This window comes from Episyrphus balteatus, chromosome 3 (assembly GCF_945859705.1).
Source record: "Episyrphus balteatus chromosome 3, idEpiBalt1.1, whole genome shotgun sequence".
In the NCBI taxonomy this organism is placed as follows: domain Eukaryota; kingdom Metazoa; phylum Arthropoda; class Insecta; order Diptera; family Syrphidae; genus Episyrphus; species Episyrphus balteatus.
In genome coordinates this window covers 105,173,942-105,190,481 of record NC_079136.1, presented here as the reverse complement: position 1 = coordinate 105,190,481, position 16,540 = coordinate 105,173,942, and the positions used below count along the sequence as shown (strand labels likewise).

The 16,540-nt window shown below is 31.6% G+C and overlaps 1 protein-coding gene across 1 annotated transcript in view; it reads right to left on the bottom strand.

Annotated features, from left to right (window-relative positions):
* The window catches only part of LOC129913588 (uncharacterized), a 61,395-nt gene extending 45,134 nt beyond the window's left edge, over positions 1 to 16,261 (bottom strand). The window contains exon 1 of the mRNA XM_055992346.1: positions 15,963 to 16,261. The gene's annotated coding sequence lies outside the window, so the exon portion shown is untranslated. The remainder of the gene's footprint in view (positions 1 to 15,962) is intronic.
* Positions 16,262 to 16,540: the final 279 nt, after the last annotated feature.

Genomic DNA, 16,540 nt, shown 5'->3' with positions numbered 1-16,540 from the left:
ATATGAAAATTTACAAAAGCATAAGCTCTGTGAATGACCGCATATCCTTGCAAGATAATCTTGATAGATTTGCTATTTGGTGTACAAAGAACGGTTTAAATCTCAACCCGACTAAGTGTCAGACGATGACCTTTTCAAAGAAAAAAACTCCTAGTCTGTATGATCATAAGATATCTCATCACACTTTACTACATGAGATTGTGTGTATGCATGTTTTCAAATGTGACCTTCTTGTTGTAGGTGTATAAATTGATAGGTAGAGACAAAATATGATTATTGGTTTTGTGTAGGGTAGGTAAACAAATTATAATTGCATAAGTTGACAAAAAATGCAATGCAATAGCTTAACCGCGGCAGTCCTCGAGTGCCACAAGTCTTTTTTGTATTATGTTTAATGTTTTCTGATTCTTTTCTCATTTAATGTCTTTATACCTAATTTTATATATGTATATTGAATTATTTTTTTCTCAACACTCTTGACTATTAAAACATTTTTGTTTTAAAATTTTGACACTTACTGAAAATTAAACATGAAATATTAAATTTATTTTTTTGTTTATTTTAGATATTTTTTTATTTTGCATAGATATAATAAAATTCTTGTACTAAGCAGTCCCAATCTTTGACCTTCCTTTGATATTCGTATCACCATTCTCTTTACTTATTTAGTTCTTTTTAATTTGTTTTTACCTTCAATACGTTTTTACCATAGAATACGGTGCACGACGGATTGCTTTTTGACAGCTCACTTCAAATTCCAAGATGTTTTCGAAAGTTTAAGCGCTGAATGTACACTAAATGGTGTTTTCGTTTGGTAAAAAAATCAATTTTTGAAGTTATACTTCTTATGGGAGGGTGGGTATGAAAATTTACTTTTTGACAAGAATGTCAAAGGGATTATGACGCGATCACCCTAGGTAGCAGGGCTGTCGTTTCACCTTTAGAGTAGGCAGTACTTTAGTATTTAAAAATGGAGTACGCCGCAGTACGGCAAACATAAAACACACAACACGTTGCAAGTTACATGTTTCATGTGGCAAGTTGCATGTGGCAAGTTGCATGTGGTAAGTTGCATGTGGCAAGTTGTATGTGGCAAGTTGCGTGTGGCAAGTTGCATGTGGCAAGCAGCATGTGGCAAGTTGCGTGTGGCAAGTTGCATTTGAGCTGAGCTGAAAGTGAGCGCCCCCAACTTCCAACGCCTATATCTCGGAATTTTGAAGAAAATGAAAAAAAAATTTTTGATGCCAAAAGGTAGCGGGGACTCTAACCTACATTTGGGTACAACTCCCATCCCTGTAGGTGCACGCGTTTTCAAACCGGGAGAACTTAAAAGTAAAAAAAAAAATAGGCACGATTCTGAAAAAATAGGCATGATGTGGCGGGTTAACATGGAAGGCGATTTTTTAAAAATCTGACAATGTGCAAAGCGTAGGCCCATGACACAAGCTATCATTTGGCATCACTCCCAAAAATTGCTCTCAAGCGGTTTAGCTTCCAGGAGCGTTCAAAGATTGGGGGATTTTTCGAAAAAAAATTGTACCCCAACTTTCAAACGCGATTTTCTCGGAATTTTGAAAAAACTCGAAAAACCGGATTATACCACTATCGAGTAGCTAAGAATATAAGCTATCATATGGAACCACTCCCATGTCTCTAGGTCAAAGCGTTCAGCTCCCAGAAGCTTTTTCGCGCCCCCAACTTCCAACGCCTATATCGCGGAATTTTGAAGAAAATGAAAATAAAATTTTTGATGCCAAAATTTAGCGGGGACTTTAACCTACATTTGGGTACAACTAACATCCCTGTAGGTGCACGCGTTTTCAAACCCGGAGAACTTAAAAGTAAAAAAAAAAATAGGCACGATTCTGAAAAAAAAGGCATGATGTGGCGGGTTAACATGGAAGGCGATTTTTTAAAAATCTGATAATGTGCAAAGCGTAGGCCCATGACACAAGCTATCGTTTGGCATCACTCCCAAAAATTGCTCTCAAGCGGTTAAGCTTCCAGGACTGTTCAAAGATTCGGGGATTTTTCGAAAAAAAAAATTTACCCCAACTTTCAAACGCGATTTTCTCGGAATTTTGAAAAAAAGTACAAAAACCGGATTGTACCGGAATGTGTTTTTATGATAAAAAAAGAAATATTTTACAAAAAAAAAATAGGAATATATTTACTATTAAAAAAACCAAGAAAAAAGATCACGAAAAATTATCTGTTTTATTTATAAAAATATCCATGTGCTAAAATAATTCCATTAATAACTAGAACCAAACATCTTGAGCTATGGTGTTTTATAAAAGTTTAAAATATCTTCATATTTCATTATACTTTCCAAATAAAAATCAATGTATCCTCTCACCCATCACAGCTCAGCTCAGCTCACTTTACCTTAGCTCACCCAACAGCTCAGCTCAGCTCACCGACAGCTCAGCTCACCCAACAGCTCAGCTCAACCATCAGCTCAGCTCATAGGTACATAGCTCAAAAGTGAGCTAGCTCAAAATTTGAGCTGAGCTGAGCTGAGCTCAGCTAACTTTTGAGCTTTGTAGCAACCCTGCAAGTTCCATATTGCTACTACTAGTGCTGAAGCAAACACAATTCTCATAAAATTACCACATCGCACATTTTATGCGCAATTCATTTACTTTCGTTAACCATATACCGTACGTTCTGAACAGCACAACATGAGTAAATTTTACAGAATAAATTGAAAACTACATGGACGCAAGGAAGATGAAAGAATTAATATATTGTTCACTTGATAAAAATGTAAAAAAACTAAGTGTGGATTAATTACTTAATAATAGAAATTAAAAATATCAAATGAAATTCATTTACATATACTGAATGAGAAGTATAACTTCAGTCGCGTGTACATGTGTACACACATTTTTTTTTTAAATCTAAATCTGTCAAAAAACTCTTGTTGCGACTAGTTAATTGTATTTTGATAAGATCAAAAATTGTTTTTTTTTTTGCACGATTTAGATCAAAAAATAAATTGATTTTTTTACCAAACGAAAACAACATAATAAAATTCTGATGCAAAAACACTTTAACTGTTATAGTGGTTTTTTTCAATAAAATAAAATGCGCGACTAGATTTCATAATTTTGAATAATTTTTAATAATAGATTACACTGGTCAACAAGGTTTTTGCCACAAGAACCAAAATATAATTTTCTATATGTTAAAATAAATTGCACGACTGGGGTCGCACGTACTTGCTCTTATGCTTAAAGTAACTATAATGTTAAAGCTTTTTATTCAAGAAATTTAAAATTTTGATATTTTGAAGAAATTTCATAAGTAGTACCTATAAAAAAATTAAATCTGTTTTTATAATTAATTAAACTCCGTTTTAAATTATCTTAAAAAAAAAAACAAATATGCCATTTTATTTCTTGTATAAAAAGGTATTTTTAGAAAAAAATTTTCGAAAATTGTAGGAGCCGTTTTTTAAAGAAATAATTTTTTATATATAAAAATTTTTTAACATTTTTAAAAAAAAAGTTGGTATGCCATTTTGAAGAAATAATTAATTTACACATAAAAACTAAATTTCAAAATTTTTCATTGATCCGTTTTCAAAAAATTGATTTTTCAAAAAAAAATTTTGAAATATTTTTTAAAAAACCAAAAATGCGTTTTTTGAAAATTTTCTAAAATTTTAATATTATCTTTACTTACACACTTTTGTATAAAAATTTTCATTTAAATAGGGTTAATGTTGTACGAGATATTCAGAAACGAAAAAAACCGTTCTATGACAGGTACCGTTAATAACGGTACAAAAAATATTTTTTTTATTTCAAAAGGGATCTCTTATGTGTAGTACTACACACAAAAATTTTAATCAAAATCGTTAGAGCCGTTTTTGAAAAAAATTAACTTGTCTATTTCCGTTATATGGCAGGTACCGTTAGTTTTGGTCATAAAAAAAAATTTCAATTTTCCCTCTAGGGAATCACCAAAAACTGCTAACTACCAAGTTTGAAGAAAATCACTTCACTCGTTTAGGCTGCAGCTCCAGATAGAGACAGACAGACAGACAGACAGACAGACAGACAGACAGAATTGCCGGACCCACTTTTTTGGCATTCTCCATCATCGTAATGTCATGTAAAATTGTTATCTCGAGTTCGATTTTTTTAACGAATCCTAAACTTGCCCTATAGTACCTATATCGCAAGTAAAAAGCAATTAAAGATATCGGGAAAATTTCAACAGTTTTTGAAAGAAGAATATCGTTCTTATAACCACCGTTACAAATTTGTATGCAATGAATTACCCCACTTAAGAACAGAAGCTCGAAAACAGCCAAAATTACGTTTTTTAGCATTTTATAACGGTAATATCTCAAAAACGGAGGCCAACTGACTTCTGATTCAGATTCGAGTTCAGCACATCAAAAACCTCTGGAAAAGTATATCTTGGTTCTTGTGGCAAAAAAGTTCAATTTTGTTGACCAGTGTTATCAGCTTTAGGTATGACTTTGGCATTGTAAAATTGAGCTCTACAACTGAATTTAGATATTTAATTGATATATATTATTAGATACATAATATATCATTAAATGTTACTTTTATTACAATTTCTTCACAAAGAAACCTGCGGTCACACCAGGAAACTATGGCCGAATTTCGACGAGAAAAAAATTAAATAAGATCTTACTACTTAGTAAACCTTCCTTAAGATCCCTAATAGGCGTCTTAACGGGAAATAACCTACTAGGATACCACAAAAAGAAAATAGGGCTTAGTACGGATGATCTATGCAGAGGCTGCGGCAATGAGGACGAACAGGAAAACACTGTTCATTTCCTCTGTCACTGCCCAGCACTCTGTCGCACTAGGAAACAATTCTTAGGAAACTACTTCTTTAATGAATTAGAAGAACTATCGGAACTCTCAGGCAATAGCCTACTGAAATTTATCAAGTCCTCCAAATGGCTTGAACAACCATAGCATTCATAGGTTAACACTTTTTCATGAAGTTACAATACTTCAGGGTATCACAAGGGATCTACATTGATCTAAGTGTGACGGTAACAAAATCAACTGTCAGCCCATTTAACCTAACCTAACCTAACCTATTGAGGAATGAGATCAAGTCTTTGATCTTTAATTCTGAGATGTTATTTATATCGTTGAAAAATTCACTGCCCAGAGAGAGCACTCTACTTCTAGCAAGGGCAGGACATTGGCATAGGAAGTGGAATACCGTTTCTTTTTCCTGCTGATTCAAACAACTGCGACAAAAGGTGTTGTAAGGAATACCTAGCTTTGCTGCGTGTTCTCCTGTCGGCCAATGTCCCGTACATACCGCAACAATCCTGCTAATTTCTTTTCTGGGTCTAGAGATTAGATCATATGTTTTGGATTTATTATAGGTGGGACAGATTTTTCTGGATATGACGCAGCTAGTCAAGTTGTGCCACCTATTGTTAGCTTTTGTTAGGTATTTTAAGAAGATATCGCCCTTCATGACTCCCATGGGGATATTAACTATTTCTGCTAGAGACTGATGAAGGACCGATCCTTGCCTGGCCAGTTCATCCGCCTTTCCATTGCCTTCAAAACCAATGTGACCTGGGATCCAGATGAGAGTGATTGTGAGGCTTCCACTCAGCAATGAGAGTTCCTCTCTGCACTGCTGAACTAATTTGGAGGATGTCGTGACCGAAGCAATTGCCTTTATAGCTGCCTGACTATCTGTTAGTATAGCTATGCTTTGGTTTTGATTTGGATATAGGCTAAGTAATTTGCAAGCTTCTTTAATTGCCAGCAATTCCGCTTGGAATACACTAGCAAAGTTTGGTAGTCGAAAGGATTTTGAGATATTGAGGGATTCATAGTAGACACCCGCACCGACCCCACAATCCATTTTTGAGCTATCAGTGAAAATGCAGGTGTCGAAGTCTCTCGTCACAATGCCCTCTTCCCAGTCTGATCTAGACGGGAAGCTGACCTTGCAATTCATTACAGTATTCAAAATAGGAGTGCAGTAGTCCGTGGGTGTCAGAAGCATATCCGATGGTATTAAATTTGCTGTGTCACTGTGACCAAAAGGTTTTGCCTTCCAACAGCCTGTTTCTTTTAGCCTTAAAACGCTACAAGAGACCTGATATTTTATATGAAGGTCTATGGGTAAAAGGTGCAAGAGAACGTTTAGAGCCTCAGTAGTGCACAACCGGAGGGCTCCAGTCGTCCCTACGCTTGCTGTTCTTTGGATTTTCTTAAGTTTGTTGATTTTATATGCTTTATTCAGTGCAGGCCACCAAACAATGGCGCCGTAAGCAAGAATGGGTCGTACCAACGCTGTGTAAGTCCATAGAATCATTTTTGTTTTAAGACCCCATTTTTTCCCAAAGGTTTTACTGCAGGCATAGAAAGCAATGCTCGCCTTCTTAACCCGCTCTTCTATATTTAGCTTCCAGCTCAGTTTAGTGTCCAAAATTACATCTAAATATTTTGCGCTAGAAGAAAGTGATAAGATCTGGCCGTTAAGCTGAGGTAGAGGGAAGACAGGGCTTTTGGTTTTAGTTGTAAAAAGCATCAGTTCCGTTTTACTTTGATTAACTCCTAGGCCACAGCTTGTAGCCCAGTTGCTAACTTTTCTCAAAGCCGTGTCAAAAACACTTACTTTAATCAAAACATACGCACGACAAGTTCTAAGTAAGATTAACATGGACCATAACTTGATTGCAGTTATTGAAGTAAAATTGATAAAAGTAGATTGCCCTAGTGCCTAGCATTATTGTTGACATTATTCTACCAAGAACCAAGTACAAGTGTTTTTTTGATGGGTTGAGTTATGTGTGAGAAAGGTGTCATAACAGCCAACTTAAATTTTATTAATTTTTAAAACTTGGTGAAAAAGTTTTGGTTGGTATAAGAATTAAGAATCTATAAAGTGTACAAAATTATCTTGAGTGAAAGGTGTTTTTTTTTTTAAGAAATGATGAAATTTTGAATTATTACCCCATAAAACTGGGAAGAAATTGTTAAACCAATGAAAAGTGGTATCTACACATGTTTCATTTATAACAGAAACCAAGAACCGAAACAGTCTATACAAATATTTTATTATGACTCAAAAAATTACCGTTTTTCCCATGATATTTTTATAGACACTTTAGATTCTTGTTTCATATCTTAAAAGTAACATAATTGCTGAATTTCAATAGGGTACTACTAATATTACTCTAGTATTACACACTTTTTCAAAAATACCCTTTTTTTCTCTACACCTAAAAAAACACCCTTTCACATGAAAAAAAATATAGCTTTACTTTATTCGTAATTCCCATGAAAAAGACAACATTTTTAATAAATTTCGGAAGGGTAACTTTTATACAATTGATTTTATCGGACTTATCGTAGATTTTCCCTACTTCCTAAAAAAACACCCTTTTACCTAAAATATTTGTATAGACTATTTGGATTCTTGGTTTCTGTTATAAATGAAAAATTTGTACCAATTTTCATTTGTGTAACAATTTTTCCCAGTTTTTGTGGTACTAATTCCGAATTTCATCATTTCTTAAAAAAACACCCTTTCACTCAAGATAATTTTGTACACTTTATAGATTCTTAATTTTTATACCAACCAAAACTTTAACACCAAGTTTTAAAAATTAATAAAATTTTAAGTCGGCTGTTATGATACCTTTCTCACACATAACTTATCCCATCAAAAAACACCCATTCACCAAAAATATTTTTAAGAACTTTTTGGATACTTTGTCCCTGCCTTCATCCCGAACTTTATCAGTGAAGCATGTTTTTCACATGGGTTTCGGTTATATTTTACCTGTTGGCAATTCCTGTAACAATTTCTTTTTTTTTATTTCTTGATTTTATGTACTATTTTACCTGTACTAGGTATAACCTTAAATTGTTTAGTTTTCTAATTTGAAACATTTTGGGTTTGAACTTCCAAGATATTTTATTTATCATGTCAGTTTAAATAATTTTTACTTTACGCATAGATTTTTTAAATTCCCCGTACGAGTCGTTTTTAATTTCATAAATTATTCAACTTATAAGTTCTAAGCGGAGAATAGAAAAACGGTTAGTTTTTTACGTATGTTCACAAAGTTTTGTTTATAGAAAAATTCAATCCATGATCTGTATTCTTGAAAAGTATCTAAATTTTTAAAAATTCCACTAGATATAAAATAAAGTCACAAAAACAGTCACTTTATTAATGTTAGTTTGGATGGTCCTTTAGTAAATAAAGGCTTAAACGTGTTTCTGTAGGCGTACAAAAGAAATTACATAGTGGCTTATACAAAAACCCTTGCCAAAAGTTGTAGTAGATCAAACAAATTTTTTGTTTTCTTTTATTAAAACTTCATCGTCAGCTTCGTTAACGATACAAAATTGGAATAGACTTAAAGGGAGATTTTCAGATAATCATCAATATTTTAATAAATAATAAAATTTATTCTTAACCAAATATGCATCATTTGATTTTCTAAAAAAAATTAAATACGGCCATGATACTAGGTTCCAGTGTTGCCAAAATATTTTAGAGGCAAGGATCCGATTTTGAAAAATCTTGGAGCCAAAAATAGCCGCATTCAAAACTGGTCCAAGAACACGCAATCAATTTTTTGTGGTATAAGATTTTTGATTTTTTTTAAATTTTCAGTATGTATTTAAAAGACCTTAGGTCTTATAGGCATATACATTAGGGTGAGTGAAACTGCACATTTTTTTTCTTCTGCATTTCATTGACGGGTGCCATTAGTCATCAAAAAAGAGCATACCAAATCTCAGCCCGATCAAAAAATATCTTGAGGGTTCACAACGCCCTTGAAAATTTACATGCTTGTTGGAAGTAAAGTACTGGGAGCAATGTGCCACAAAGTTAGAGCCTGTAGGTTCGTTCGAGACAAGAAAAAAATCGTATGGGAGGAGGGTTTATTCCCCTTCGTTTAGCGGGGAGGGGCAGTTTAAAAAAAAATTACTTAATTTGAAACAAAAAAAAAATTAAAAATCAACGGTTACACTTACAATAACGTGCTATACCTTTTTGTAACACCAAAAACCTCGTCTTTTACAAAAATTTTTCATATGGCCATTTTCTGGCACAGTTTTTGAAAAATTAATTTTCAAAATCAAAGTTAAAAAAAAAAAATATTCAAACTAATTTTTTTTCAAAATTTTATGTAATTAAGAACTAAGTTTTTAAAATTAGATGCTCTTATTATTCTTAAACAAAAACAGAAATCCGCATCCAAAAACATCTTGTCATTTTCGAGAAATTAAAAAAAAAAACCAAAACTATTTTTGTCTAAAAAATTTCTCTAGTTTTTGTTTTTACTTGACTGGATCATGGGGGTTGGGGGTGCTCCCCGCCCATGGATTCTTGCAGTAAGGGTCTTAAGTCAATAAAATACAAATTTACATGTTTTTCGAATAAAAAAAAACTGAGTAAAACAATAAAAACTCAAAAAACTCCATAAATTAACCTTTATGGTGTTTTCGTTTTTTTCAAGTAATTTGTAAACCCTCTAAAACTTCTTTAAGTTATTTAAGTTCCAAATGGCACCCATCCTGGCTATGTAGAACAAAAAATAAGACAATTTTTTTTTATTCCACCCTAATATACATAGTTAAAATTATTGTTATTATTATTATTATTAGCTTGTAGAATGTGTTGAGGCAGGTGATTGGGCGAATTTTAATTCTGATTTTCGTGCTCATTTACTGGGGTTAAATTAAATTTGAAATACCTAAAGAAGCCTTAAATCGCCATGTTCAAAATTAAAAGAGCCAAATTCCGATAATTCGGAAATCAAATTTTTAAGGAGCGAGTGAAATATTCCAGGAGCCTGTTTGACGATAAATAGCCGTCTCTGGAAACATTGCTAGGTACCTAGTACGAACCTGTTTAAAAGTGTGTGTATTTATGTTTTATCTTATTTTCATTATTTATTTAGATATCTTATTTTCATTTAACCAGCTTATGGAAAAAATGTATGTACATAATGATGTACAATGTACATACCTACTTACTCTTTATTTATTTTTAGGTATATGGGTATTGTTGTGTACTTTGTATGAATGTTTTTATATTTGGTAATTGGTATTTTTGTTGTGAAAAAATATGACACTTAATAGGTTCAACCTGCAAAAAGGAACAATCAATATTACATTAAAATAAACATACGAGTTATGTGTCTCGTGCCCAGTCAAATGCAATCAATCATATTAAGAAAACTTTATAAGTCTTACAAAAAAAAATAATACAAAATTCAATAAGTTAGGTAGCTATATGTACATTCTATTGATTTAAATTTATTGGTGGATATTAATGGATTGTCCGTCCTGACGACAGACAAAAAAAAAAGAAAACTGAAAACATCAATTTATTCCCACCACTTCTAAAAAAAAACTGATCAATGTTCGTATCCATCTAACAAAAAGAACTTAACAACTGAACAAAAATAAATTTTAAAAAATTATAGGATGGTACCTGTGTATCTTAAAATAAGAAGGCAAATGCACAGTTTGTAGATATACATATTTTGTAAAAATAAATATTTTCAAGTAAGGGTACGTCTACGTACATGTACAATGTTGTACATTGTACATATGTCTATATGAAATTAGTCCAGTCCAGTCACTATTTAGGTACATTTAAAAATGGAAATGAACCGAGAAAGTTAAATTTTAGATATGTTGTAGGGGGTGCTTATAAAAGCTTAACTTAAAGTTTTTGACCAAGATTTCCTATGAGGTTTTTTGACAATAACTCAGCCATTCGAGGAGATACGAAAATTTTAATTTTATGCTTTTTGTAGCTTTTACCATGCTCTACAATTCATGCCTAGAAATTTTTTGCGTATCATGCATCGGAAAGGTCCAAAATTTAGGACATGACATTTGTTTTTTTGGCATAACTACATTCCTATTTTTTTATGATAGATATAGCAAAAAATATTCAGAAAAACTTGTAGATTCTGTTAGGACCTACAATTTGGTTTTTAATTTTTTCATTTTCGAATAAAATTACAACCTCTAACCGGCCGCAAAGTCGTTGATTCCGCGTCCACCAAGCAAGGTTGTTAAAAAAAGAACATGATTTTTATTTAATGTTTTTAGTATTAATGAATTTTTATCAGTAACACATACCACACTACATAACTTTTTTCAAATTGTTGGAAATATGCTTTATTTAATAAAAATAATAATCACATTATTCGCGATTAGGACAATCTACTCTTTTGTATAAGTTTGACAGCTATCAGACAACAATAAACAAGGGTTTTGATCACATTTTCCAAATTTAAACAGTTGTATAAAGTTATACAAAGTTTATAAATAAGGGGATATATCTATATGTACTTAACATATGTAATTTTTTTTAATTTCCGAATGATTAATAAATCAATAAACTGAAACAAAAGTCATTGACAAAAAAAAAATTTATAAAAAAAGGGAAATAAAGTATAGAAATTCTGTGTGCATATCAGGTAGGGGTAAGGTTCGCAAAAATCTATTTTCAATACCAGCTCCAAACAAATTGTTATTATTATTTTTTGGAATGATTTGTAATATTTTAGGTGATTTTATAACTGAAGAACGGCTGAATCGATGTAGCTGAAAATTACTGGAGAGGTAGGTTAGCACCAGGAGAAGGATACAGGATACTTAAAAAAATGCAATGTTAACGCATTTTGTTTTGGAATAAGCCCACTAGGCAGTACAAGAAGTTCGCATCGTATGCATTCAAATAAAACACCCATCCACAAAAAAAAAAAAACATTTTATGTTATCACCCAAATTCACCATGTCCATCATGAGCATTTTGTTTAAGAAACAAGCAAAAAGCATCATTTAAAAAAATTCGGAACTTATTCCACATGAACTTATAACTTATAATGTCGTCTATACACTGAGGGAAAAAAGAACTTAAAACCAACTAAAACCCCGTTGGTTCGATATTTTTAAAATCAAAGTAGAACATCGCACATAGAGGTATTTGCGTGATTTACGCGGCCAAAAGTCAACAAATGGCCGTTACTATTGAGTTACACAAGTAGGAGACACTCCAACAAACACGTGACTGATTTGTGCGGTCTTGAGAAATTGTTAGCTTTTTATTCAAATTTAAGTGATTAATTTTTTTTCTGGTGAAAATAGTGATGGATTCTGAAAATACAGGTAGGTATGTGACTATTCAAAAACAATTTATTTTATGAAATGTGTTTTATTTTAATATTTTTTTGGTGATCGTCAAAAAGTGTCCAAGTGTAAGAATTTTGTGTATGATAAGATATTTGGTTACGGATCCTCAATCTTTTCTCTCGTAATCAAATAATTTTGTATATTGGGCATTTAAAAACATTTTTTTTTTATTTTTTTTCAAAAAAATTCACGAAAAAAATTTTTTTATTCAAAAAAATTTGTTTTTTGTAGAAAAGACAACTGATTTTTGTAACTTGCGTGTTATAAAATAAAAAAAAATGAAAAAATAATTGTGGCCGCTTAGATTGTTAAAATACCTCTATGTGCATCGTTAGTTTAAAATGGTTTGTAGTTATAAAACATCAAACATCAATCAAAGTTGTTTCAACCTTGAAAAAGCATCAATTTAAATGAAAAAAAAAAGAAAAATTGGCAGCCACTGGAAGATATTTCATGTTAGTTTTTTCAACATTAAGTCAACGTTGAATATAATATTTCATTGAATGTTGTGTTTTTTCCATCAGTGTAGGAGGGTTCACATTGACTAACATACCAAAAAAACGAGCTGTTGTTTGGTCTAATCGACCGAATACTATGTCTCATCGAAACACGAACTCATCAAAAAAGTGTTCCCAGGCATCATTACTAACCACAAAAATAATTTATGCTTTTGCAATTTTGGTGGTTTAGAATAAAGGTTTAGATGACTTAGAGCCATTTGCTGAATCGAAACTTAATTTATGTTGAACATAAACTATTAATCACTACTTTTTCCTCTGCGTATGTTGAACATAAATGCTTAAGTTTCGATTCAGCAAATGGCTCTAAAACTACATTTTTTAAACTCCTTGGATGACTTTACGACTAAAGGTTGGCTCCGTAATAATCATGCTTCAAGACATAAACCAAACAAAACCGTGCAATAGTAAGTAAATGGTAGTAGTAGTAAGTAAATTGATTAACAATGTGATTTATGTGACAATTTCAAAGGAAAGTTCGAAGATGAGAAAGTTCTCATTCCGAGGATCACGATGATATTAACCGATATGCTGTTTGTGTTTAAACGACTTCAATTTCCGGCCCGTCTAGCATTCTCCACTACCATTAATTAATCACAAGTTAAATCGTTGAAAGTTTGTGACCATGGCGTCAATTTTATGTGGCATGTTCACGAGTCGGAAGAATATCTGCGTAACGAACGAAAAATGTCGTCTATCACAAGGTGTTTCACTGAAAAGTGCAACCCATTCACCAAAATACATGTCAAACAGTGAATTTTTAAAATACTTGATTTTTTTACATATATTTATTGAAAGTTTGTGACCATGGCGTCATTTTTATGTGGCATGTTCACGAGTTGGAAGAATATCTGCGTAACGAACGAAAAATGTCGTCTATCACAAGGTGTTTCACTGAAAAGTGCAACCCATGCACCAAAATACATGTCAAACAGTGAATTTTTAAAATTCTTGATTTTTTTTACATATATTTATTATACTCATTTCCTCCTTATCTCTTCTAGGGCGATACAACGTTCGCCGGGTCTGCTAGTAAAAATATAAATTTTTAGGAAGGCATACTGTATGCTTAAAAATGGATAGAAAAAAAATATATAACCAATTTCTTCTCATTAATAATTAATTAATAAAAATATCGATTATATCGATACTTCACAAAAATATCGATAGTTTCAATACTTCCAAATAATTTTACCACATGGCTACCGATATTATCGATAGTTTTTTTCTCAAAACTATCGATACAATTCATAATGGAAACTATCGATATCTACCAAACACTAAGTTAATTCGTTTTTTATATCCAATGTCAAACGAAAACTTAACTTCTAGTTCAAATTATGTTTAATTAATTTCAAAGCTATCGACAATATAGGTAGCCTTGTGGTAAAATAATTTGGAAGTATTGAAACTATCGATAGTTTTGTGAAGTATCGATATAATCGATATTTTTTTGTTATCGATGCTATCGATAGACTGTCGAAGTTTAACCAACATTAAATTAACAGTTAAATTAATTTATAATGAAAAACATGCAATGTAAAAAACAAAATCACTAAATTTTCAAATAAATTGCTCAAAATTGTTTATAATGTCTTTCTACTGGTAGCAAACAACGTTTGAGTAGAATTATTAGCAATATAAATATTGTTTTTGGTTGAAAAATGACTAAAAACAGTGGGAAACTCTCAAAATAATTGAAAAAACTTTCAAAAAAAATTTTGTTCGAAGTCGTACCGATAAATTGAAAAACTAATGACGCCAATCAATTTCTCGGGTCCAAAATAGGGCGAAACAGTTAATCGCGCACCTGTCCCAAAAATTTTTTTCAAAAAACTTGCACAGTGTTATTAATAACATCTTGGAATGCAATATTACTTAGCAGAGTTTTTAGTATAATTTTGCAAAATTATAAAACGAAATCGATTAAACCCTTAAGGAGATATATGGGAATGATAAAAAAAATTTCAAGAAGTTCTATTTCTATACCTATATTAGTAGGAGATCCGGCCATAGGACGACCTACCCTCATCGTTATACCAGTTGAAAGTTATATTTTCTGAAAGGTAGTGTCTAAGGAAATAAATTGCACATGGGTTGCCAAGCGATATCCTGTCAAGGCATAGGGTTGCCAGGCCTTAAAGTTTATTTTTCCCTATTTTAGAATACGCCACCCTGCTTATATGGCAACCCAAAGAGTTATAAAAAAAATATAATGTCATAGGAAATTTAATTTGAAAATTTTAATTTTCAGGATTTTTTAAAATTTGAAGTTTTAGTAGGGTAAACAAAGGTGAGTTTAGAAAAAGGGCAAAAATCTATTTTCTAAACAAAACGTGATAGAAATAAAATTGAAATTGGAATCGATAGATATAATAAATATATGAAAGCCACACATACAAATAAAAAATGTAAAAAATATACAACTCGAGATATAGTCTTTTTTAAGTCATGATACTCCAATTCGATATTTGAGAAACAATTCACCAAAAATCAGAATGAAAGATTTTTTAAATAGTTTTTATGTGATAAGTTTGGAAAAATAAAATAACTTGACACGTATCTGTCAAATTTTTAATATTACTTACCGTTTTTGCGTAGGGATTTTTTTAAAAAGTACTTATTTTCGTATTTCAACATATTAAAGCAAAAAATCCCGTCATAGGTAGACCTATCCACTATCCACGCCGTTATACCAGTTGAGAGTTATATTTTCTGAAAGGTAGTGACTAAGGAAATAAATTGCACATGGGTTGCCTAGCGATATCCTGTCAAGGCATAGGGTTGCCAGGCCTTAAAGTTTATTTTTGCGTATTTTTGAATACGCGACCCTGCCAATATGCAAGCCAAAGAGTTATAAAAAAAATATTATGTCATAGGAAATTTTATTTGAAAATTTTAATTTTCAGGATTTTTTAAAATTTGAGCTTGAGTAGGGTAAACAAAGGCGAGTTTTGAAAATGGGCAAAAATCTATTTTCTAAACAAAACGTGATAGAAATAAATTTGAAATTGGAATCGATAGATATTATAAAAACATGAAAGCCACGCATACAAATAAAAAATGTAAAAAATCTACAACTTAAGATATAGTCTTTTTAAAGTCATGACACTCCAATTTGATATTTGAGAAATAATTCACCATAAATCAGAATGAAATTTTTTTTAATAATTTTTATTTGATAAGTTAGAAAAAATAAAATAACTTGATACGTATCTGTCAAATTTTTAATTTAACTTACCGTTTTTGCGGAGGGATTTTTTGAAAAAGTCCTTATTTTCGTATTTCAATATATTAAAGGAAAAAATCCCGTCATATGACGACCTATCCACCTCGTTATAGCAGTTCAAAGCTATATTTTATTAAGGGTAGTGTCTAAAGAAACAGTTTGAACATGGGTTGCCTGGTGACATCCTGTCAAGGCATAGGGTTGCCACGCTTTAAAATTCATAATTTGAAAATTTGAATATTCAGGATTTTTAGAAATTTGACATTTTAGAAGGGGAAACTGAGGTAAATTTAGAAAAAGGTCAAAAAGCTATATCCTTAAAAAAAAGTGGTAGAAAAAGATTGATACTGGAATCGATAGATATTGTTAAATTATATAAGTCACACATACAAACCAAAAATGTAAAAAATCTGCTACTCGAGATATGGACTTTTAAAAGTCAAAACCATGAAATTGAAGAATTACAGATTTTTACAATTCAATTCACTGTTTCGGTGTTATTCTTCAAAAATACACAGGAACCAAAAACTAAGTCAAATCAAAAATTTGGCAGATACGTGTCAAGTTATTTTATTTATGCTCTGTAATAA